The following is a 15,235-nucleotide window of genomic DNA, read 5'->3' on the forward strand; positions in this document are numbered from 1 at the left end:
GCCTTTGTCTCCCCCCCTTAGCTTCTAGATTAGAGGTTAAACATTTCTTAAAAGACAGACCTCCCAGGAAACCTGTTCCTCCTTCCTGGGATCTAAGTTTTGTTTTGGAAAAACTGACCCAGCCTCCCTTTGAGCCTGCTGCCTCTTCTTCTCTACAATTGTGTATTTGGTGTTTTACTGGTAGCCATTACTTCTGATAGGCGAGTTTCTGAACTCCAAGCTTTAATGGCTTCACAACCTTTTCTGATTTTTCTCAAGGATAGGGTGTCTCTTCGTATCAACACTTCCTTCATGCCTAAAGTGGTTAATGGCTTGTCCCTCGATCAGTTTATTCACTTACCCACCTTTTCCCCTTCTCAAAACTCCAGTGAAAGGATGCTGCACACTTTGGATGTACACTGACAACTCAGATTATGTTTAGATAAGACCAAATCCATTAGAAAGTCTGAACAATTGTTTCCTTTCACCGCAGGGCGCTAGGAAAGCCTGTCTGAAAACAGACCATTTCTACTTGATCTCTAAGGCAATTTCCTTTTGATACGTCTCAGTGAAAACTTTTTCTTCCTCTGTTATGGCCCACTCCACTTGAACAGTGGCTTCCTCTGGAGGCTTCTTTAAGGGCCTGGACACTGCTGCTGTCCTGGAAGCAGCTACTTGGTCCTCTGGTTTATACATTTACAAAACACTACAAGTTGGATTCTATCTCCAGATCCAGAGAAGGATTTTCTAGAGGAATTTTGCATGGCTTTGTAATGAATTCTTGTGCTGCTACCCCCCCCCCTTTCTCGCTCATGAGCTTTGGTATTCTCCCTCATGTTATGAATACTGTAACGTGAGAGTAGAAGGACATAGAATAGTTGTGTAAAATCTTACCGTAACCATAGCTGTCCTTCTCTTCCATGATGCAGATGTTCTTCGTGATTCACTGTTGCAGTCATCACACTTGGGTTATCTGCCTGCAGGTTGCCCTTAGTCGTCCCGAATACCAGAGTCTTAGTATTTCTGCATCAGATGCTGTCGCTTTTTCCATAACATCAGGTCATCAGGGGTACAAAAACAGGCAGCCAATGCCATTACATCAGTCTTTCTTGCCGAGAAGGAGCTCGAAGCAGAAGCTGTTCACAAATGCCGGTCGGTTGCTACCTGAAATTATCGTTTTTGAGTTGGTAATCCTGAAGTCTTCTAAAGCCAAGTACCCTGTTGGGGATCCTTTTTTTCTTGCTCTAACCGATGTCAGAAAAAGTTAACAATAGACTTGCCTGTGGAAAGCAAATACCTCACAGAGATCTTCATTCTTACTGCATCACCTGTTTAGGCCCAGACTACGACGTCCCTCGCTGTCAGTTTTGTGGCTTAACACCCGAACCATTCGTCTGGATATTTTTGTTGCTAAATTCTTTTGCGCTCTATCTCCGTATTCCAAAATAGTTTCAGTAAGCTATCCAACTACAGATCTTTCGAAAAAACGCAAGGATACAGACAGTCTGCATAGGTCCAAAACTGCAGACGATGCTTCCTTTAAGCTAGTTGCCAGTCCGCCGGTACTCAGTGAGGCTTCTTTGCAGCCCCTGATGCCCCCTTCTATGGATTCGCAGGCCTCTGCTGAGACCCATTTGGAGTCAAGTATGCCGCGAGATGCTTCGACTATGGAACCAGCAGATGTTTCTACCTTGGATGGGTCCGGAGCTGTGCAGGCACCAGCTTCTGAGGGTGTTTTTCGACCTACAGATGTTCGAATCAGGCTACTACTTTTTTAGCCAAAACTGAGTTTCTTAGGCCCAGAGTACGCACTACACCTAGAAAACCGATGAGCAAAGCGCATGCTCAGGCCCCCATGCCACAAAAACAAATGATTAGAATGGCTGAAGACCTTGTAACGCTTATTAGGGGAAGCCAGCCTTACCCTGCTAAGAGAGACAGAATTCAGTTGCCTTCAGATTCTACAGACTAGTAGTCCAATGACTCTAACCTTTCTGATTATCAGGACATACCCTTATCAGCCTATGAGGTTTTAGATGCAGAGGAATCCATTCCCTCTGCCTCCCCTCCAGAGGATATCTCTTTTGGTGAAATCTTGCATACTTTGAGACCCGTACTTGGACGACTGCCTGATTCAGGCGGACACCCAGGAATTGCTGCTTTAGCACTTGGCAGTTGTAAAAATCCTTCTCACTTCATTGGGGTACACCATCAACGAAAAGAAACCACAACTGGTGCCCAGTCAAAAGATTGTATTCCTGGGAGCAAGCTTGGACACAACTTCCCAGATGGCATTTCTCACTTTAGAAAAACAGGTCTGACAGACTATTTGAATCAAATGGCCACCAGAACCCAGCTAACTGCAAGAAAAATACTGCAAGCCCTAGGGTTCATGGCCTAATGTATTCTGCTAATTCCATATGCAAGACTGCATATGAGGAAACTTCAGTGGTACTTTGTTTCCAGGTCCTGAGAATGCTGGCACCAGTCATTCCTGTCATCCCTTGTCTGACGGCAGAGTTCCTTTGGCGGGCAGAAGCATGCAACCACAACAAGGGACTGCATTTTACTCTACCCCACGCCACCCAAACCCTGACCACAGACGCATCAGACTATGCATGGGGGGCCCACATAGCTGGCAAATGCATTCAGGGCCACTGGAGCACAAGCCAAATTCTCCTGCACATCAACCAAAAGGAAATGCTAGCTGTACGACTGCTTTCAGATGCCTAATCCTTCCAGGACAGCTGCTGATAAAAACAGACAACACTACAGTTATGTAGTACATAAACAAGCAGGGGGGGAACCCATTCTTACCCACTCTGCAGGTTAGCCCGTGACTCTGTGGAGCACAGCTTTGGACAACCAAGCCCATCTACAAGCTCAGTTCCTGCCAGGCAAACAAAATTCACTGGCAGATGACTTAAGCAGAAATCTCCTAGACCCACACGAGTGGAAATTGGAGCCCAGCACCTTCAACCTTCTGATCCAGGTGGGGGGGGGGGTGCACAGAGGTGGATTTCATGCCTCTCCCCACAACCACCAGTTAAGCAAATTCTGCACCAGGAACCCTCACAGCAGGGCCTGGAAGGTGGATGGCCCTATCCTTTCAATGGGAAAACCTCTCAATCTATGCCTTTCCCCCTCTGCCCCTTCTCTCGAGTACTACTCAGGATAAAAGAAAGACCAAGGACAGTTTTGATTGCCCCGGACTGGCCACGCCAGCACTGGTACCTACTCCTGCGCAGCCTGACAATGGTGCCACCCTGGCACCTACACCAGACCCCTACCCTGCTGTCACAGCAGGAAGGACAGATTTTGCATCCACAATTGCAAACCCTAAATCTTGCAGCCTGGCTTATTCCTTGAATACTGCACCAGCAACCCTAAGTAAATAGGTGCTGGACGTCATTCCTGAACCCAGAAGGCCTAGTCGTAGGAAATCCTGTGCCTAAAAGTGGAAAAGATATTGTTCTTGGATCCATTGTAAAGGAAAGGCCACAGAGCTACTCCACAGAGGCCTATCCTTCTCCATTAAGATTCATGCCTCTGCCATTTCAGCTCATTACAATACTGAGACAACTCTATTTTTTCACCCTTTCATCAAACAGTTCCTGAGAGGGGCCAACATCTTAAGGCCCCCAAGGAGAGCACCCACCCCTGCTTGGGACCTTTAACTTTGTACTGGAAAAGCTCACGCTTCCCCCTTTTGAACCTGCTGCTTCAGCAGAGTTAAAATTCCTCTCTTGGAAAACAGCCTTGCTTCTAGCCACCACTTCAGCTAGAAGAGTGTCTGAGCTGCAGGCACTGACGGCTGTGGAACCCATTATTGTCTTCCATGCTGACAGGGTTTCCCTCAGGACTAACCCGTCCTTTATGCCTAAGGTGGGGTCCAGTGTGGCCCTAAACCAATCCATCCATTTGCCAACCTTCTTCCCTAACCCTCAGAGTAAAGGGGAAAGGATCCTGCACTCTTTGGACTTGCACAGACAGCTCAGGTTCTACCTTGATAGGACTAAGCCTTTCAGAAGATCTGACCAGCTGCTAGACAGCTTTGAAACAGGGGCAGAGGGCAAGGCCATTTCTAAACAAACCATTTCCAAGTGGATAGCACACTGCATTCATTTCTGCTACAAGCACCATGGAAAACATACTCCCTGAGGGGTTGAAACACATTCCACTAGGGCTACTTCTATCTCTACAGCATTTCATAGGGGAGACCCTACCAGGGACATTCTGGAAGCTGCAACTTGGGAGTTCTGTACACACCTTCACCAAGCATTACCACTTAGCTATCTTTTCCAAATCCAGGGCAGGATTTGCTACAGTTGTCTTGCAGGGCCTACTAGCCAGCCCTAACTCTTCTTGACTGCCTCCACCCTTCGTCAGCTTTGGGAATCAACCCAAGTGTGATGACTGCAACAGTGAAACACGAAGAACATAGTACAGTTGTTTACACTTACCATAAATGTAGATGTTCTAGTATATTCACTGTTGCAGTCCTGGATTCCCTCCCTCCAGCCCCCTGGTTTTCTCTATCTTTCTCTCTCTCCTCTGTATGGCTGTTCCTGATGGTATTGGTATTTACTTTTTACTGGTGGTGGTTTCCAGACCATATACTAGCTCCCTGTTTGGGGGCTCTTGACATTTGGGGCAAAAAAGACTGATGATGTGGTGTCGGCTGCCTGTTTTTATACCTCTGACGACCTGATGTCATGGAAGAAGCGACATCATCCAATGCAGAAATACTAAGACTCTGGTATTCAGGCCGAGTGAGGGCTACTTGCAGGCAGATAAACCCAAGTGTGATGACTGCAACAGTGAATACACTCTAACATCTACATTTATGGTAAGTGTACACAACTGTAATTTTTCTATCCCACCTTCCTTCTCCATTGGTTCATGCTCTTCTTTGGATATCTTTTTGCCTCTTATCCTTGGACTGGTGTTTTGAATGGGTTATTCAGTTCTGTGGATGATACTTACAGACGTCAGCTGTTCTGTGTGCAACATCGCACGTATCCTTTAGTAGCTGAAGTCTTTGTATACTGGCTGGACATTCTGCTTGCCTAGGTGGGGAAACTCCCTCATGATGTTCTTAGTGTTTCACTGTTGCAGTCATTACATTAGTTATTTGCTTGCAGTAGCCCTCAGTCGGCCTGATTAACAAAGTCTTGGGTCCTGCATTGGATGCTGTCCCTTCCATGACGTCAGGTCGTCAGGGGTATAAAGCATGCAGCCGACGTCATTGCATCAGTCTTTCTTGCCATGCAGTGCCCGAAGCAGAAGCGGTTTGCAAGTGCCGGTCTTCCGACTCCTGAAATTTTCGTTTTCGAGTTTCAGAACCGAAGTCTTCAACTAATGCTAAGTACCCCGTTGGGGAAACCTTTTCTTGCTCCTTATCCGATGTCAATAAAAGTTAATAATTGCATTACTTGTGGAAAGCAAATACCTCAAAGATTTTCATTCGTACTGTATTCCTTGCCTGGGCCCTGACCACGGCGTACCTTGCTGTCAGTTTTGTGCTTTATTTAATCAGCGCACTATCCATCGGTATATTTTCCCATCTAAATTTTTCGGTTCTCTGTTTAATTATCCAGAAATGTCAGTTAGCCATCCGACTACCGGGATTCCGAAAAAACACAAAGATAAAGACAGAGACAGGCCGCTAAGGACCAAAGCTGCCGACGACTCTTCAAGCCAGTTCGCTGGTACTCAGTGAGGCGCTTTTGCAGCCCCCGATGCCCGCTACTTCTGAATCGCAGGCCTCTACTGAGACCCATTCGGAATCTGGTTTGCTGCGAGATGTTTCGACTGTGGAACCTGCAGATATCTCTACCTTGGATGGGTCCGGAGCTGCTGTGCAGGCACCCGCTTCTGAGGGTGTATTCAGGCCTATGGACTTGCATATTAAAGAGATGCCTCCTTCTTCATTTAGGCCTAAATCTCGAGCCATGCCCAAGAAACAGATGCCCAGGCCACATGCTCAGGCGTCTATGCCTAAAAAACAAATTATAAGAATGGCTGAAGATCTTATAACTTTAATCAGGGAAGCCAACATCCCCCTTCTAAGAGACCGATCAGGTATGCCAACATCCCCCTTCTAAGAGACCCAGGACTGAAGTTGTTTATGAATCTTCTGAATTCTGACTTTTCTGATTCTTGTGATGATCTGGATTTGCCCTTATCTTTTTTTGAGGATTCTGATGCAGAGGACTCTATTCCCTCTGCGTCCCCACCAGAGGATTTTTGTTTGTGAAACCTTACATACTCTTAAGGGAGCATTTCCACTGGGAAAGCCAGGATTTTTCTGATTCAAAAAAGAGGCTTGGGGATTTCTTACTCCTGCCTCAGCATAGGCCTTTAGCTATACCTCCTGTACTAGACATTTGTTGATGAATCCTTTGAGGAATCTAGTTTGGCCACTGATTCTTTGCCTCCTGCTCCCAGAAAACCTGACTGATATTACAGGGTTCCTGATTCACACAAGTTTCTTTTTAAAAATCCTGTTGCGGATCCAGAGACCATTTCACAGGGACCCAAGGGCATTAAGGCTTCTACTGCTAAAAATCCTACCCCTTATGATAGAGACTGCAGGGCGCTGGATAGATGGGGTAAGAAGGTTTACACTTCTGCAACCTTGGCCATTAGGGCTTTAAACTGCCAGTTTCATATGTTAAAGTATCAAAAACACATTATTGGGTTGCTTAAACAGAAAGTGATGTTGATTCCTGACCGTGCTGAAAATAAAGAATTACAGGATTTAATGCATACTGCTGAACAGGTTGGTAAATATACTTTGCAATGTGGATTTGATTCATTAGAGGCCTCTTGCAGGGCTGCTGTTACTGGGTCTGTGCTCAGTAGGTATGCTTGGTTTAAGGAGCAATCTTTGCCTGATCATGTTAAAGCTAAACTGTTGAATGCTCCCTTAAATCAGGACAGCCTGTTTGGCAGCAAAGCTGAGGAAGTTTTTAAAAAGATGGAAGATAAAGTTAAATATATGCAAACTGTTAAAGATTTCTTGCAAGTTCAGCCTCCTAGATTTAGTAGGCATTGGCCCTCTAAGAATTGGTCATTTCCAGCCCCTTCCAGGTCTTCTCAAGCCAAACCTAGACACAGCAGAAACCCCAGATTTCAGTCCCAGGGGACACACAAGACTAAGCAGTGAGGGATTTCCGCACCCAAAGTAGTAAGACTCCCCCCTATGGAAAACTGTCTCAATGACTTGCTTTTAACTTCAAGCACTTCCCAACTGAATGCTCCTTTAGGCGTAAAGATTGGTCTGCAGGCCAAAAACTGGGAACTCATTACCCAGGACAAATGGGTTTTTAATATAGTGTCCCAAGGATACAGATTTCACTTCCACACATTACCAACACCAGACGGGTGGCCAGATCTACACCCAAATCAGTGGGCAGAGGCCCAAAATCAAGTACTTTCTCTCAAGCATGGCGGCTATTCAGTTGGTACCAGAAGAGGAAAAGGGACAAGGTTTCTATTCAACTTTTCCTGGTACCCAGAAAAGGCAATACATGGCGTACTATCCTGGACCTTTCTACTCTAAACACCTTTCTGGTGATTCCAAAATTCAAAATGCTGAGTCTTCACCAGCTGCTTCCTATGCTAGGCAAAGATGCATGGTTGGCAACACTAGACTTAAAAGAAGCATACCTGCACATCCCTATCAGGGAGTCTTGCAAAAGATACCTACGTTTCAAAGCAGGGCTACATGCACTATCAGTTCTCTGCACTGCCCTTTGGCTTATCTACTGCACCCAGGATTTTCACAAAGTGCCTAGCTCCAGCACCCAGGGTATTCACAAAGTGCCTAGCTCCAGTCATTTGCATTTTGCAGGCAAAGAAATATTCAAATATACCCATACCTGGACGATTGTCTAATTCAGGCAAAAAGCCAGGACATACTTTTGAGTCATCCGGCCTTTGTTCAAAGTGTGCTGACTTGTCTGGGGTACACCATAAACGAAAAGAAATCATACCTGGTACCCTGTCAACAAATTATATTCCTGGGAGCAAGCTTGAATAAAACTTCCCAGATGGCTTTCCTCACTCCAGAGAAACGGATTAATTTGACAACCTACTTCAAACAAGTGGCCACAAAAACCCAGCTATCTGCAAGGCAAATACTGCAAGCCTTGGGGTTTCATGGTCTCCTGCATTCTTCTAATTCCGTATGCAAGGCTGCATATGATGAAACTACAGTGGTATCGCAAAAGCCTATGATGTCAACATTCACAGGATCTGGAAGCAATGATTCTTGTCATACCTTGCCTGTGCCTAGAGTTCCTTTGGTGGGCAGAGGCCTGCCACCAAAACAGGAAACCCCATTCACACTACCCCCTGATGCCCAAACCTTAACAGACACAGGCTATGCATGGGGGGCTCACCTGGCAGGGAAGTGCATTCAAGGTAAATGGAACCCAAGTCAAATGCACCTGCACATAAATCAAAAGGAAATGTTAGCTGTACAGAATGCTCTGACAGCCTTCAAGGACCACATTCTTCCAGGGCAAGTAATGGTAAAGACGGACACCGCCACTGTCATGTGGTACATAAACAAGCAGGGGGTTACACATTCTTACCCCCTCTGCAGACTAGCCATGACATTGTGGAACACAGCCTTGAACTACCAAGTGAAGTCTACAAGCTCAATTCCTGCCAGAAAAACTAAATACACTGGCAGACGGGTGAAGCAGAAACCTCATGGAGCCACACGAGTGATGACTGGAACCAAGGATTTTCAACATGTTGACAAGCAAATGGGGGAGCCCAGATATAGACCTGTTTGCCTTCCCCCAGAACCATTAATTGGAAAAATTTTGCACAAGGATTTCCCACAAGCTAGCTTGGAAAGTGGATGCTCTATCCTTCAGCTGGAAAAACCTGTCAGTTTATGCCTTTCCTCCTCTGCCCTCCAAGGTACTACTAAAGATCAAACAGGACAAGCCAAGGATGATTTTAATTGCAGCGGACTGGCAACACCAACACTGGGTACCCCCTCTTGCGCAGTGCCACGCTTGGCCCCATGGCACCTGCCTCAGACTCCTTCCATGTTGTCTCAGCAGGAGAACCAGATTCTGCACCCTCAGCTGCAAACCCTGATCCTGGCAGCCTGGCTAATTACCTAATCTCCTTTACCATCCCTCAGTAAATCAGTGATGGATATCATTTTAGAGGCAAGGAGGCCTAGTACTAGAAAATCTTATGCTGCAAAATGGAAAGGATTTTGTGCCTGGAATCAGTCTCAATGGATGAGCGCAGCAGTGCCCAGCTTACCTCGGATTCTACAATACTTGACTGAGATGCTTCATAAGGGCTTGTCCTTTTCCTCCATCAAAGTTCATGCCTCAGCCATTTCAGCTCATTATAGCACAGAGCCTCTCCTCTTCTCTCACCCACTGCTCAAGCAGTTTCTCAGAGGGGCCAAAACTTTAAGGCCACCCAGGAGAGCTGCATCTCCAGCCTGGGACCATAACTTTGTCTTGAAGAAACTCATTTTTCCTCCTTTTGAGCCCGCTGCTACTGCAGATTTAAAATTCCTTTCCTGGAAAACCGCTTTGCTTTTAGCAATCACTTCTGCAAGAAGGATATCTGAATTACAGGCCCTTATGACAGTGGAGCCTTTCATCATATTTCATGCAGACAGGGTGTCCCTCAGAACCAGTCCCTCCTTCATGACCAAGGTGGTATCCATTATGGCTCTTAATCAGTCTATTCATTTGCCTACCTTCTTTCCTAACCCACAGAACAAAGGGGAACGGATACTGCACTCCTTAGATGTACACAGACAACTTAAATTCTACTTGGGCAGGACTAACTACTTGGGCAGGACTAAACTTCAAAGGAAATCTGAACTGCTGGTGGCATTTGCTGCAAGGACAGAGGGGAAAGCTATTTCAAAGCAAACCATTTCCAAATGGATAGGCCACTGCATTCATTTGTGCTATAAGCACCATGGAAAACCTATCCCACAGGGCAGCAGACCCCATTCAACCAGGGCTGCATCTACCTGTACAGCCTTTCTCAGGGATATCCCTACCAGGGACATCCTAGAAGCTTCTACCTGGAGTTCTGTACATACTTTCACCAAGCATTATCATTTGCCAATTTTCTGTAAATCCAGAGCTGGGTTTGCCACTGCAGTCTTGCAGGGCCTTATAGCTGGTCCTAATTCTATTTAAATTCATCCTCCCAACCTTAGCTTTGGGAATCTACCCAAATATAATGACTGCAACAGTGAAACACCAAGAATATAGTACAGTTGTGCACACTTACCATAAATGTAGATGTTCGAGTGTATTCACTGTTGCAGTCCTGGTTACCCTCCCTCCAGCCCCTTTTCTTTTAGCTATACCTCTACTCTCACTTACTATGCCCAAAAAGCTTTTTGGTGTATTTGCTTTTTTGTTGGAGGTATATCCTTGTAATTATATATTTAATTGCATTCCATTTGGGGGCACCTGACATCTTGGGCAAGAAAAACTGATGTAATAACGTCGGCTGCTTGTTTTATACCCCTGAAGACCTGAAAGAAGGGACAGCATCTGACGCAGGACCCAAGACTTTGTTAATCAGGACAACCGAAGGCTACTACAAGCAGATGACCCAAATGTAATGACTGCAACAGTGAATACACTCAACATCTACATTTATGGTACGTGTACACAACTGTACATTATGAATACTGCAACATGGAAGAGAATGACATATATGGTTATGGTAAGATTTTACACAGCTATTCCCTCTCAGGTTACCAGCCTGTGCTGGGGATGCATGACAGCAATGGGGTACTTGGGAACACATTTTTTGAACTGTAAGGAATTCCAATCATTTAAGAGATTTTTGTCATAACAAGCACATTAACTGACTTAAGCCATGGCACGCGCTGCAAGTACTGTGATCTGTAATGTGTAACACTATAGGTAGGGGGTTCTAATCTCACTCCGGTCTACTTGGTGTGTTTGTGTTTGTAGGCATCCCCCTGCATAACAAATGATGATCCCAAATGTCATTGACCCTGCACTTGCTGGACAGGGGCATCTGGTGCTGACTTGTCAAACATGGGCTAAAGTCTTGGCTAGGCTTGCAGGGGCCTCAGGGCCCATAGCCTAGTAACTTCCTATGAACTGGAATTGAGGGGTGTGTAACCAAAGAGCTTTTCTGATTGAACTGGACAAATATCAGAAAATCTGAATTATGGCCCTGTTAATAGCAATAGCTGCAACAAAAAAAAGGCCATAACTAAAAATAGGAGCTGTATTGACTATGATAAGCAAAGTGAGAAGAATAAAACCGAGAATAGGTTAAGAGGATAGGAATATATTTTTTACTAAAAAATAAAGGATTTGGGACGGCAGGTATAGAGCTGAACAATAGGAAATTGATCTCCTTAGGCATCAGCAAGTCAGGCAGGAAATAAGTGGCTGTGCAGTTTGTTTGGCTAGGTAACCGTTTGTTTTAGTTTCTTTGTCCCCTTGCTTTAAAAATAGTGCTTATTTGTGTTTAAGAAGATTCAAAGCTTCTAGTTGAGGGATGGGTCAGTCAAACTGATGTCTTCAAAAACATAATGGAGATTTGTTTCCACTTTTCCATGTAGACTGAACTGACTAGAATCCTAAGCATTTGTCCTAAGCATTGAAGTAAAGAATGTTTATCAGTTGTGCTTGTAAACTCATTAAAGATGACTTAATTAAATAAAACATGATTAAATATGTATCATGGAAAAACTGGTTGTAAAAGTGTGTAGAATCCACTCTGCCAGCTTAAAAAGAACTGTGCAGTATGTTAGCCAATGAATTACTTTGTCTTTCCATTTCTTGCCGTATTCCTTACAATAGGGATCCCCTGCCAATGGCAGCCTGACATCTGGCCATTATACCAAAACCTTGTGGTTGCTTTAAGATATGCTGTACATCACAAGTATGCTCCCAATGTATAGCATAGGGCATAAAGGTGATGTCAGGATGTACTGTCCTCAACTTCTTTGCCACCAGTCCGAATGCTATCTTTTGATTGTCTGTCTGAATGCCCACTTCGTTTGCTGGTTCACCAAGCCATTTTCAAGTAAGTGCCCTGTAGGTGTTTTTGCTCTTATTTTTTTACTTTTGGTGTTGCCTGTGGGGTTCATGTCATCCAGAAAGGGTAAATGCCAGTGCAAGTGACAGATTCCCCATAAAGATCATCATGAGCAGTGCTTATTTTGTCTCTGTGCTTCCCACGACCATACGCCCTGCTCCATTTTTCAGGCTTTTGTCCCACAGATTTGCCATAGTCTGCTTTCCTCTTCAGCCCTGTACTTAAAGAACCAACATATTAAGCTTTTAGTGAACGACACACTGGAAGGAACTTCCCGCTCTGAGGGTAAGCCAACCATGAAGGCCATGAAATCTAGGTCCAATTTTTCTGCCTTACTGCCTCTGCCAGACGTCTCTCCCGAGGTTAGTGAAAGCCCAAAAGATCGCCCAACTACTCTATTGGATCCAACCTCATACACATCCCTGGAGGCTTTGCAGGCATCCACTTTGGGTGTTCAGGGGGAACTGTGTGATTATTATAAAAGGGCTTAGGAGTGTTCCTCAAATTTTGGTTAAGGAGGAAGTTCCAACTAAGATTGTAGAATGCGTCTGGGGTCTGAGCCTTCTAAATTTTACAAGGTGGATATCCCTTTGAAAAAGGAACAAAAAATGTTTCTCCTGTTGAGGACCATCAGAGTGAATGGCCGAATTTCACTCGGGGGTTGTTTAATGCTCTTGTGGCTTTGAAACCTTCTCAAAGCGTTTCTGTTCCTGCCCCACCACGGTCCTCTACTCCTCTTAACTCATTCACTCCAGTGGAGCTCAGGAAGTTAGTACTGTAACTTCCAATGGGCGGAACCGAAGCCTTTTTGACCGAATCAAATTATGTCCTCACATTTCAAACATATGCTCATATCTTTGGGATTATGGAGGTTACTATGAAGTGTAAATGTCAAACTGTTCAGCACAAACTCTCTTTACAGTGGTAGTATTCTTTAGGTTCTAGGTCTTAAAACGAGTTTTATAAGGCACAGTAAACACAGTAACTATTACACTTGTAATACTTTGTAAACAACTTGCAATATCTCAGTAACCACTTAAGATACACACATGCTGTCAGCAGCATTTTATTCATCTAGCTGAGAGCTTTCATATGAGGTTAAGGTGTTCTGTCCGTTACTTGGTTGTTGGAATATTTAGAAAAATTTGGAAATTGCATCTAAATTATAAAAACAGCAGTTCATATCTACTTACCTGCACTAGATAAAGGTCAGATATTAATGCAGTTGAGTTTGCTATTGTGTAAGCTTTAAGATGAAATCTCTTAAAACCTTGTACATTGCATAGTTTTGAAATTATTGATCTACATATGAACAAGCAATATTTGACGAGGCATCAGTAGGTGTTAACTGCAGATGCACCTGGAGGCACCACTCTGATGTAATGAGTTAAAAGGCCTTGGGAACAGGATTCCTGTGAGGAGGTGGTGGATTGGATTCAGATGAGGAGTCTCTTGTTTGTTCATCTTGGATTCCTCCTTTAGACTATGGTTCTGAGGAAGAGGAGTCTAGTAGTCCTAGCACTTCCTTTGAGGAGATTTCCTTTGGGGACACAGTTTCCAGAATGATGGAATTTTTTTTAATGGGATTGTGCCCAGGTTTCTGAGATGAAATTTCTTAGACCTGCTCTTCCTCCTGTTTTGGCTGCCTTGTTGTGGATGCCTTTTCTACTGTGGCTCAGGCTCCAGACTTCCTGCCCCCCCCCCAAAAAAAAAAAAAACCTGATAGGTTTTATAGGGTGCCTGATGACTGCAGATTTCTGTATAGATGTCCTTCTATTGACCCCTCTTTGGAATTTGACAAGCCATCGCAGTTACTGCGTTCAACAAAGTTACTCCTGATAAAGACAGCTAAACTATGGAAAGTGTAGGTAAGAAAGTTTAAACCTCATTTACCCTTGCTTTGAGTGCTGTCAATTATCAGCCCCATATGTCAAGATATATTTTGGCTTTTCCTTCTCAGGCCTGTTAAATAATTTCTGACCTTCCTGACTCTGAAGGGAAGGCTTTTGCTCCCTCCTTGTTAGGGTCTTATTCTCAGGTGGCTTGCCATTCTATTAAGTGCATATCTGAAGTCTTCATTTGGTCTTTAACCTGTGGGTTCCCTGATCCGGCTCAGATCCAACAACCCACAGGTTGAAGACAAATGAACAACTCAGATGGAACGTTATGGTAAATACATAACTTATTTTTATGGTGCAGTAAATGCTTCTAGAGATACTGTTTGGTTCTATGATGAGAAGATATTCCTGGCTTTGGCTTCAATCTTTGCCTGATGGTATTAAGGCTAAGATCTGGAGTAGGGACTTCATTTGTCAGCAACCTTTGGGTCTTGGATCCGACATCGGATCCGAGCTGGCAACTTATACAGCTATGGATCCGAGCTCCTAGCTCCTCCCCTCACCCATAATCCCCTGCCAACCCCAAATGACCTCAGATCTAGTTTGCCGCGCTTGGGTGTGTAGCTGGATTTACGAGCTTCTGGCGATTTCTTATTGATAAGTGCTTTTCTGATCTTTTCAGTTAGTTTTTGGAAATTGTAATTTATGCGAGTGTGTTTAGGTTCCTTTTAAGTTTTAAATTGTTGGTTTTTACCCTCCCCTCACTGGTCGTTAGAGAGTGCCTGTGTGTGATTGTGTTTGGGGCCTTGGTGTGTGTCTGTAGTTTACTTTAGTTTTGGGTAATGGCAGAGGCCCCAAAACCCATTTTCTCTAAATGCACCGAGTGTGGCCATAAGCTCTCTCCGGCTGATGGCCACACTGTGTGTTCAGTGCCTTGGGGTTGAACACCTCTCTTCAGGCTGTACCATTTGTGCAGCGTTCAACCCCAGGGCACTAAAAGAGCGGAGGTCGAAGCTGATCCTGGCGGGATTTTGCCCCCGGATTCGACTTCGGCCTCGGCCTCCGCTACTCCCATGGCACCTCCTCAGCCTGTGGTGGTGGCCACTCCTGCCCCCCTTTCCCCGGCTGGGATTCAAACTCAACCAAAGAGCCGGAGGACAGGGAGGCCAGGAGGGAGAAATGGAGGGAGAAGCACCACAAGCGGCGGGCCGAGGCCTCCGCTTCAGCCCCCCGGCTAAGCGGGCTTCTCCCTCCACGGCTTCCAGGTCTTGGGCACAGTATTTTTTCATATAAGGGGTGGCGTAAGCCACAAAAATTTGGGC

The 15,235-nt window shown here is 45.0% G+C and overlaps 1 protein-coding gene across 1 annotated transcript in view; it reads left to right on the plus strand.

Annotated features, from left to right (window-relative positions):
* Positions 1 to 15,235, plus strand: part of DNAJA2 (DnaJ heat shock protein family (Hsp40) member A2) — a gene marked incomplete in the record, with an annotated part of 1,055,602 nt that overhangs the window by 882,078 nt on the left and 158,289 nt on the right.

This window comes from Protopterus annectens, chromosome 8.part1 (assembly GCF_019279795.1).
Source record: "Protopterus annectens isolate FY-2018-M chromosome 8.part1, PAN1.0, whole genome shotgun sequence".
In the NCBI taxonomy this organism is placed as follows: Eukaryota; Metazoa; Chordata; order Ceratodontiformes; family Protopteridae; genus Protopterus; species Protopterus annectens.